We start from the raw sequence: 10,721 nt of genomic DNA on the forward strand, positions 1-10,721 counted from the left end.
CTGCTCCAGGATAGGAACCATGTTGTCTCTGTCTTTATTCCCTCCAGAACTGAGTGCTCTCTAGTATATAGTAGATGACTAATAAACTTGAGGGAGGCTGAGCAATTTCCTTAAGAATAAAACCAAGCAAGGACACAGCATTCAATAATAAGCATCGCATCTGTCCCAAAGCAACGGTCACACAATCCAATCCTTCTGTGATTCTAATCATCTGTCTGTTGTTAGGGTTTCAAGAGGATGAAGCAAGCCAGCCAGCCAACTTTTACTTCCTCATCTGTTAAAAAAAAAAAAAAGGCAATAAAATTTGTCATCACCCAGGATGCCCTTGTTGTTGTAAAGGTCAATTGGGTAAAATCTTTAAGGTATTCTGACTCTGGCCAACGGGAGATATATGAATATACCTACCACCGTGTTTTGTATGTAGTACCTTTATTGACAATGTCTTCATACACAATCAACATCACCTGCAAAATTTTCATGTGCTCAATGCCTAGAAAAAGCCCTTCTCTTTAAATAGCTCAAAAAATTTAAATGTCTGTCCTTTATAAGCCAGGCTTCAACGATGTACTTCTTATTTGCTTATTTTCAACTACTCTTAAAGGACAATGGGATACTTGCAGTTTAAATCTTGACAGCCAGTTTGTGTGTTCAAGGGGGCTGTAGTAACGTGGCAGCACAAATCGAAAGCACATTGTCAGTGAGCTGGAGGCGAAAGCATCAATTCGGAGGTCCTGGCTATCTTGTTTGTGGGAGTGGAGTAGCTTCACAGAGTCCAATAAAAGAACAGTTAGCAACGGGTTCCCATTTACCCTGGATGCAGTCTCTTGACACACAAGCTACTTTCTGTGAAGGCTGGGAAGGTGGTGTTGAAAAAAAAGCAGTCAGGGAAATGTGCATTTTAGGTGCTGAGATGCAAGAATCAGAGTCGTTTGCCTATGGGTGAAACTCTAAATTTTGGGAAGAGACTAGCCTATTGCTGTTTGAGCAGAATGGTCCACTCTTGGTACACATTTAAGAAAACAACAACAACAACAGACATATTCAGTTTTGCTTTGTTTTTGGAATTTTTTAACTTTATCTTTAATTTTTCTTTTTCTGGTAGGGGCAAATAAACACCTGGGGGCGGGTGGCCAGTTCATCGCATATGCAGCCTTGCTACCGGGGCTCAGGCCGATGAGGTGCAGAAACACACCGGGCCGAGCCCCCGGGACCTTGGCGGGGCGAGGCGGGTGGGGGCGTCTACCGGGGCCGGACTCGGGAGGGCAGCGCCCAGGTCCAGCTCCGGGAGGAGCGAGGAGCGCAGCCGAGGGGCTCGTCAGTACCTGGCCCGGCCGCCCGCGGCAAACACAGGCTATCAAAGCCCTGTCAGCACTCCTGAATGGGACAAAGAAAAGGCGCATTAATGATTAACTCTGCTAAAAGCTGCGGCTTTTGTATTCCCCCGGTGCTGGCCTATCTGGCTGCCATGTGACCGGCCCGGGCCCTTTTCTCGCGGCTCGGGGAAAGCTCGAGAGCAAACACAGGTGGTCGGGGCGGCGCTGTCAGGACAACCGCGGACAGCGCCAGCTATGCCGGCGAATTAGCTGCTCTGTTTGCCTCCACTTTGGCTTCCCGGGGCTCTCACTTTCTAAGTCGAATGTCACTTTGCACCCGTTTTCAACCAGTCACAAGGGCCCCGGGAAAGGGGGGCGAGGCCCCCCGGAGAACGGGAGAGGCAGACACAGAGCAGCAGGTCCTTGGAACCCCGCAGCAACGGTAGGGGGCCAAAGGCAAAGGTCTCCCAAACGAATTGAAACCCCTCAGGTCTTTAACCCCTGGCCAGAGCACACTTTTTCTTCTCAGAGGGGTTATTTTACTGAGCCATGATGATAACGTCATAAGCCCCCCAGAGTGGACCCTGGGCTGGGCACCCTAAGGTGGGGTCTGGCAAGGGCTGGCTCCTTGAAATTGGCCGTGGCCCTGGTGGCCACCTGCAGTAGTGCACGGGGAGGGTGACCTTGCCTAGTCCTGGTTGAGAGTCAAGGTCCCTCTAGTGGCATTAGTTGTTTAAATGCATTTCTTCTTTGGTCTATATCAGACAGACTTTCTTTTTCCTGTTCAAATATTTATATGTGTTATTGCTCGCTGCTGCTTCAACTGCTCCCAACCACACCAGCAGCCATAAAGCACAGATTATCAGGGTCAGGTGATAAAGGCCCTTTGAATCAACACCAGAAATGAACAGAAAATGAAATAAAGTTATAAAGAGAGGACAGCATAAATGTCTACAAAGAGCATAGCAGTTTGAAGATATTCCAGCAATTAGCTACAACAGGACTTTTTTTTTTTTTTTAAGATTTTATTTATTTACTCATGAGAAACACAGAGAAGCAGGCTCCCTGTGGGGAGCCCAGTGTGGAACTCCATCCCAGGACCTGAGCCAAAGGCAGACGCTCAAACACTGAGCCACCCAGGTGTCCCCAGGAAAGACATTTTATTCAAACTAACAGTACCGCTGAAATGATTACCAGTGGTTGATATTTAAATATAGCATTCTGCTGAACTCCCATGTTAAGAAACAAAATGAAACCAAAGGAAACAACGAAACACAGCCCAGCAGAGGTCTTTCTACTCAAATGCAGTTCAGAGCTGGTGAATGTTAGATCAAACACAGCTGTGGTGTGTGGGATCCAGCTGATGCTGACCTAGAATCAACGTGAGCAGCCTCTAGCCCTCACGGCCAATCAAGGCTACTGTCATCTAGGGTGGTGTTTGATGGAAGGGGTTGCGGAAGTGTTTATTCCGTATATTTCCCCATTGCTCCTAAACTTTGATTTTTTTCTGATGAAGATGACACAGTTGCAGGTCCCAGCTCCAGGGGGACTTCGTCACCAGTCAGTACAGGCACCCAATGTCAGCAAATAACTTTAGCAGATAATTAATTTTTCAGCTGATACATAATTAGTTTTCCTTTGCAAAGGCTTGCAGACAGGTGATATCCATGTTGCCTGAATTACTCAGAACAGGAAATCACAGTTAAATAAGCATCCTCTAGTAGCCAAACCAGAAATAAATGACTGTAAGGAGCACAATTATGAAACTGGCATAAAGGAACGTTCTTATGGGGCTGAACTGAAAAATCAGCTATTGGTATATGCTCAAAGGCTCTTCTTCCCCTTTTGGGTTATTTTACATTCTAAACAGATTTTGTTGCATTCCTTAAATTCTTTAAATTTACAGGTACAGAGAAAGTATCCTATAGCATCCACTGATGAAATGCAATTATGGCTAAAGTAATAATTCTTGATTATCTTTTTTTAGAAGACTACTCTATCACATGTCTGTAGCTGTTTTCAAGTTATTCTTTTTTGAAAAATTCAATACAAAAATACGGAAAAAGATTACACAAAGAAACAAAATACATGGTAATAATAATCATGTTGATGATGACACTTAGCTTTTATATGATACCTACTCTGTGCCAGACACTGTTCTAAGAACTTTTTATATATTTATTCCTATGATCCTACCAATGAACCATAAGATTTGTGAGTCTTTATCTCCAGTTTGCAGAGAGGTTAAGCACATTGCCCAGGGACACACAACCAGTTATGGCGTTGGGGTTGAAATCCGGACAGTCTAGTTCCCAAAAAAGGTGAGTTAGTCTTCTTGCCCATGCTTCTCAATGCCTCTTAATGTTCCCTGGGATATTTCACTAGTTAATAATATATGCATGCAAAAATATGTATAGATACATACATATGTGTGGTATTTTAAAAACAGAAACTCTGGGCAATTGGGGTTCAAATCAATTGAAAAAATTTTTTAAAAAGATTTTATTTATCTGAGGGAGAGAGTGAGCACAAGCAGGGGAGGGGCAGAGGGAGAGGGAGGAACAGATTCCCAGCTGAGAAGGGAGGCCTAGATGGGGCTATATCTCAGGTGGGGCTTGATTCCAGGGCCCTGGGATCATGACCTGAGCGGAAGGGAGATGCTTAACGGTGCTCCAACTGAGGCATTTCTAAGAGACTGTAGAACAGGCCTCAGACTCATCCTAGCAAAGATATTGATCCTCTAATTCCCTGCCCTGTTGAATTAGTGGTTGGCATCTCAGAGCTTCCATCCTGCCTCAACTGCATCCCAAACACACTAGTGGGCAGAGAAGTCTTTCAGACTGAGAAAGGGTGGAAGCCTCCAGGCAGCTTGGATCTTTAGACATGAGACTTCTGGGGTGGCTTACAAGGTAGGGGAAGGAGAAGAAACACTGCCAGTGTGTGCTACAAATTTAAAAAACAATTTTTTTATTAGAGTTCAATTTGCCAACATATAGCATAACACCCAGTGCTCATCCTGCCAAGTGCCCCCCTCAGTGCCCATCACCCAGTCACCCCAACCCTCTGCCCATTTCTTCTTCCACTACCCCTTGTTTATTTCCCAGAGTTAGGATTCTCTCATGTTTTGTCACCCTCACTGATATTTTCACTCATTGTCTCTCCTTTGCCTTTATTTCCTTTCTACAAATTTCTTTTTTTTTTTCCTTTCTACAAATTTCTTAACCTCTCTGATGATCAACAGAAGAAGAGTTCATCTTTCCGAACTGACTAAAGAATTCTCTACTCGCTTTATTAGATATGTTCTGGTTTGTTTAAAAAAAAAAAAAAAAAGAAAAGAAAAAACTTCTTATTTTCATGGGGTCCAGACAACCTAACATATAGTACCTGTGGCATAGGAAATAACATGCCAAGGGCCAGATGTCTGTGCTCCTGGTTTCTGACATGTGGCACATGGGACAGTCTTGAACATTAAGTTTCACAAGGTTGAGATTCAGATTATTTTATGCATCTTCACATACTAGGACCTGCTTGTAATAGGCCCTTTATAGGTTTGTTTCAGTGAATGAGTGAATTCATGAATGTATGAATGAACATTTGAATGAACAAATGCCTGGTAGGTACTGAGAAGAAAAGGACAAGAGAAACATGGGGAATATGGAAAAGAGTGGAAATCCAAGGCTAAATATGAGGATTCTTCACCTATAGACTTTATGAGAGATTTCATCCCTCTTGAGAGGAGGTCATATAAAGAAGATAGACCTCAGTAGCATGTAACAGAAGCTGGACTTTCCCTTTTTACCACTCTAATTATATTCAAATGTATAATTAATTAGGAATAAAAAAAACATAGAGATAATCTATTTCTAACTCCAACAGTGAAAATGGATTACTAGCCTGCATATTTAGAAAAAAAAATCAGATTGTAAGGAAGCTATGAAATTTTAGGCCAGAGGCTGAAAACTATCACACGTAAACTTTTCTTTTGTCCTTCAAATTTCAAATAATTTGGCAAAAATGAAAGATTGTCAATATTTGTCTACATTAAAAAAAAGATATAAAATCAAAATCCAGGGGGTGCCTGAGTAGTTCAGTTGGCTAAGCGTCTGTCTTCAGCTCAGATCATGATCCCAAGGTCCTGGGATTGAGCCCCATGTCGGGTTCCCTGCTCAGCAGGGAATCTGCTTCTCCCTCTCCCTCTGTCTCCACTTGTGCTCGTTCTGTCTCTGTCAAATAATAAATAAAATCTTAAAAAAAATCAAAATCCAGAAGGATAGTAAGCTAAATTTAAAGAAATCAGAAGAAAGCAAAAGATTAGGATTACAGTGAAGATAAATAAGATAGTGAATAGAAAAAAAAAATGGAGAAAAGAGACAAAGTCCAAAGTTGTTTCTATGAAAAGATCACTAAAACTGACAGTCTTCAGTTAGACTGACCAAGAAAAAAGAAAGATTAAAGAGCACCATCAATCAACCGGATCTCTTCAACATTTATAGAACACTAACCACCAACAGTGGAATACACATTATTTCCAAATGACTGTGAAACATGTACCAATTTTGACTACATCCTGGGCCATCAAAAAGTCTCCATAATTTTATAAGACTTGATATCACACAGACTGTATTCTCAGGCCACAGTGAAGTCAAAGTAGGAATCAGCAACAGATAACAAGAAAATCTCTAAAGACTTGGCAACTCAACAGATGGTCCTAAATATGTGAGTCAGAGGAAGTCTCAAGTCCCCAGGCAGACAAAATGCTGAACTAAATAGAAATGAAAATACATTGTGTGCACAGCTAAAGCAGTGCTGTGAGGGCAATTTATAGTATTAAATGTGCATATTAAAAAAGAGTCTCAAATCCATAATATAAGCACTCACCTAAAAAGCCTAGAGAAAGGAGAGAAAATGGTCCAAAGCAAGCAAAAAGAAGAAAATAATAAAGATAAGAAACCAATGACATTTAAAACATAAAAAAATAAAGAAAATCAATGAAACAGAATGGGTTCTTTGAAATGAACAATAAAACTGATAAGCCTTTAGCAAGATTACAAAGAAAATAAAGAGAAGACACATTGCTAGCATAAGAAGTGAAAGGGGCAGTATCATGGTACACCACACCAACAACAAAATAGTAATAAGGAAATACTACAAACAACTAGATGCACATAAACTTGACAACTTAAATGAAATGGATACATTTATTGAAGACCATAAACTGTCAGGATCCACTCAATATGAAATAGATTGAGTAGCCCTGTTACTATGAAGGAAATTGAATTGGTAATTTAATAATACCCCTCAAAAAAACCCTCCAGTCCCAGATGGAGATGCTGGAGAATGTTTCCAAATATGTGAAGAAGAGTTTACACTAACTCTAAACAGTCTCTATCAGAAGACAAAAGAAATGCTTCCTAATTCATTTTATAAAGCTAGCATTACTCGGATACCAAAACCAAAGACATTGAAAAGAAAACCATAGATCAATATCCCTCCTAAATACAGTCACACAGACACACATGCAGACACACAGAAACACATATATACAGACAAATCCTTAAAACATTAGAATAGAATGCAGTAATATATAAACATAATTATATACCATGACCAATTTGGATATATTCCAGAGATGCAAGGCTGGTCTAATTAGAAAATCCGTGAAAGTCATTAACCATACAGTCCACAGAGGGAAAAAAAATCACATGATTGTATCAATCTATACAGAAAAAGCAATTGACAAAATTCAATACCCACTCAGGATAAAAACTGTCAGAATAGAGGAATACATCCCCAACATGATAAAGACCATTTACATAAACCCACATCTAACATTATACTCACTTCTCTTGAGATTGGAAGTAAGAGAGGCTGTTCACTTTCACTAGTCTTATTCAACATAGTGCTGGAATCTCTAGCATTCGCAATAAGGCAAGGAAAGTAAATAAAAGGCATACATATCAGAAAGAAAGAAAGAGGACAACCCCGGTGGCCCAGCAGTTTAGCGCCGCCTGCAGCCCAGGGTGTGATCCTGGAGCCCCCGGGATCGAGTCCCAGGTCAGGCTCCCTGTGTGGAGCCTGCTTCTCACTCTGCCTATGTCTCTGTCTCTGTCTCTGTCTGTCTGTCTCTCTCTCTCTGTGTCTCATTAAATAAATAAAATCTTTAAAAAAGAAAGAAAAAGAAAGAAAGAAAGAAAGAAAGAAAGAAAGAAAGAAAGAAAGAAAGAAAAAGAAAACTATCTCTATTTGGAGATGACATGCTTGTCTACATAAAAAAAATCCCAAGAAATTTACAAAAAGATCTATTGGAACTAATAAGTGAATTTAGCAAGTTTGTAGGATATAAGAAAAACACACACAAAAAGATCATTGTGTTTTTATATACTAACAATAGACAATAAAATGTAATACCATTAATTGTTTTTAAAAAATAATTGCTTAGGTATAAATCTAACAAAATATATACAGGGCTTATATGCTGATGACTGTAATTCTGTTGAAAGAATCATTGAAGATCTAAATAAATGAAGTACTGTGTTCATGGGCTGGAAAATGCAATATGGTCAGGATGTAAATTCTCCCTAAATTCACATACAGGTTTAATGAAATTCCTATCAAAATTCCAGCAAAAATTTGATTAGATATAAGCAAGATCCTCCTAACATTTATATGGAAAGGCAAAGGGATTAAAATAGCTTAAACAATTTTGAAAAAGAAGAAGAAAGTGGAAGGAAAACAGTTTGTTGGACTTTAAGACCCATTTGTAGCTCCAGTAATCAATACTGTGTGGACCTGGCAGAGGAATGGATCACAGAACGGAGAATCTGAAATAAGCCTACTATAAATTTGCCCAAAAGAGTTTTGACAGAGTTGCAAAAGTCATCCACAGGAGCAAAGAGAGCCTTTTCAATAAGGTAATTGGATATCCATAGGCAAAATATGAACCTTGACCCCAGTCTCAAACCTTAGACAAAAATTAACTCGAAATGGATTATGGGCTTAAATGTGAATATAAAACTATAAAACTTTTGGAAGAAAACATTTATGATGAAGGAAAGGCTTTTATACTTGACACCAAACACATGATCCATAAAAGAAAAATTTTTAGAAAGTGGACTTTGTCAAAATTAAAAATTTTGCTTTATGGAAAACTTTGTTAAGAGAATGAGACAAGCCACAGACTGGAAGACTGCACATACTTGCAAACCACTTATCAAAAGAGGACTAGTGTATAGAATATGTTAAAACTTTCAAAACTCAATGCCAAAAGCCATACAATCCTATTTAAAAATGGGCATGAAGAGACATTTCATGGGAGAGGATATACAGATTGCAATTAATCACATGGAAATTAATTAGAGATTAGGGAGATCATTACCCATTAGAGAAATGAAATTTGAAACCACAATAAGGAATAGTGACAATACCAAAAACAGGGTAGGATGCAAAGAAACTGAATCTCTCTTATATTTCTGGTGGAAGGTAAAATCCATAGCCAGTGTGGGAAACAATTGACTGGTTTCTTTCAAAACAAAAGATGCTACTACCATATGGCCCAGCAGTTGCAATCCTGCACATTATCCCGGGGCAGTGAAGACATGCTCACTGAAACAACTTTGATGTCCCTCAGTGAGTGAACCGTTAAATGTGGTATATCCATTTCATGGCATACTACTCAGCAATAAAAAGGAGCAAATTATTGATACATGCAAGAACCTGCATGAATTCTAGAGAATTACATTGAAGGGAAAAATTAAATCTCCAAAAATAGCATAATGTGTCATTCCATTTATAAAACATTCTTGAAATGACAAAATATAGATTATAGAAGTGGAGCACAAATCAGTGGTTGCCAAGGGTGAAGCAAAGGGTAGGATAAGAAAGACACGGGTTTGCCTGTAAAAGGACAGCATGAGGAAGGCTTGTGGTGAGGCAAATTTTTTTTTTTTAAGATTTTACTTATTTGTTCATGAGAGACACACACGGAGAGAGAGAGAGAGACAGACAGACAGACACAGGCAGAGGGAGAAGCAGGCTCCACGCAGGAAGCCCGATTTGGGACTCGATTCCGAGTCTCCCGGGATCACGCCCGGGACTGAAGGCGGCGCTAAACTGCTGAGCCACCCTGGCTGCCCCAAATGTTTTGATCTTGATGCTCTCAGTGTCAATATCCCAGTTGTGATATTATCCATTAATTTTACAAAGTGTTACCAGAGGCTAAGGAGTACATGGAATTGCTTTGAATTAATTCTCACAATTACATATGAATCTACAATTATTGCAAAATTAAAGGTTGAAAACAAAAAAAAGTCTGTGCCAAGTTTTTAACAACGGTGACTTTTAAGGTTTTTTTTTTTTAATTTTTATGTATTTATGATAGTCATCAGAGAGAGAGAGAGAGAGAGGCAGAGACACAGGCAGAGCGAGAAGCAGGCCCCATGCACCGGGAGCCCGACGTGGGATTCGATCCCGGGTCTCCAGGATCGCGCCCTGGGCCAAAGGCAGGCGCCAAACCGCTGCGCCACCTAGGGATCCCGACTTCTAAGTTTTTAAGCTAGAATATGTCTGCAGAATAACACGAAGAAGCAATTGCAGCCAATGATCCTAATGTCACACCCACCGGCTCTCCAGGGACTTCTGAGTATAGCCCCAAAGCCTTCCTTCCACATCAGTTCCCTTAAAAGATGGACGGACAACCAAGGTTCTCTCCAGAACCCAAAAGCAAAATAAGAAACTTACATTTAATGTCACAATAATTTGTCTGGAAAACAGTAGGTCAGGTTAGATTAGTCACAGTATATAATTAGTCATGAATTAACCCCTTTAAACTATGTTTAACTAAAATATCCTTCTCAAGATGTATAATTGTAGTTTCAAAATAGAGATGATTTAATTCACCAGTATATAGCTCAAAAAACCACATTATTAGCTACAGGAATTGAATATCAATAGAAAAACCACAGATCAGAGAGAGAGTTGGTGGTGAATCAGTATGTATTTATCCATCTTTTTATAATTTATACCTCACAGACTTCTAGATAGAAACGAGGCACCCTCAAATATTAAAACACATCATAGCTACTCATTAATCTGTCTTCTGTAAATTGCAAGTCAAGACAATATTGCTGGTTTCTCTCTAGCCCTGCCTTTCCATCACTGGCAAAAATAGAAAAACAAAAACAAAAATACAAAAACAAAACAGAACTTCAAAAAATGGAAGGTTTATTTGCAGCCAGTTTTCCAGGCCATGAATAATGTAGATATTTTTAGGAGGGATCCTGCACTTGGGCAATGCTACTTTCCATAGCCTTTATGCATCATATGGTGGATTCCACATCCACTCTGTAGCAACCATCTTGATCCCTGATTGGCTCCCCCCTACCTCCCCAGGAAGAGCATCACAAATACTCA

The sequence above is a fragment of the Canis lupus genome, chromosome 24, assembly GCF_011100685.1.
Source record: "Canis lupus familiaris isolate Mischka breed German Shepherd chromosome 24, alternate assembly UU_Cfam_GSD_1.0, whole genome shotgun sequence".
Lineage (NCBI taxonomy): Eukaryota > Metazoa > Chordata > Mammalia > Carnivora > Canidae > Canis > Canis lupus.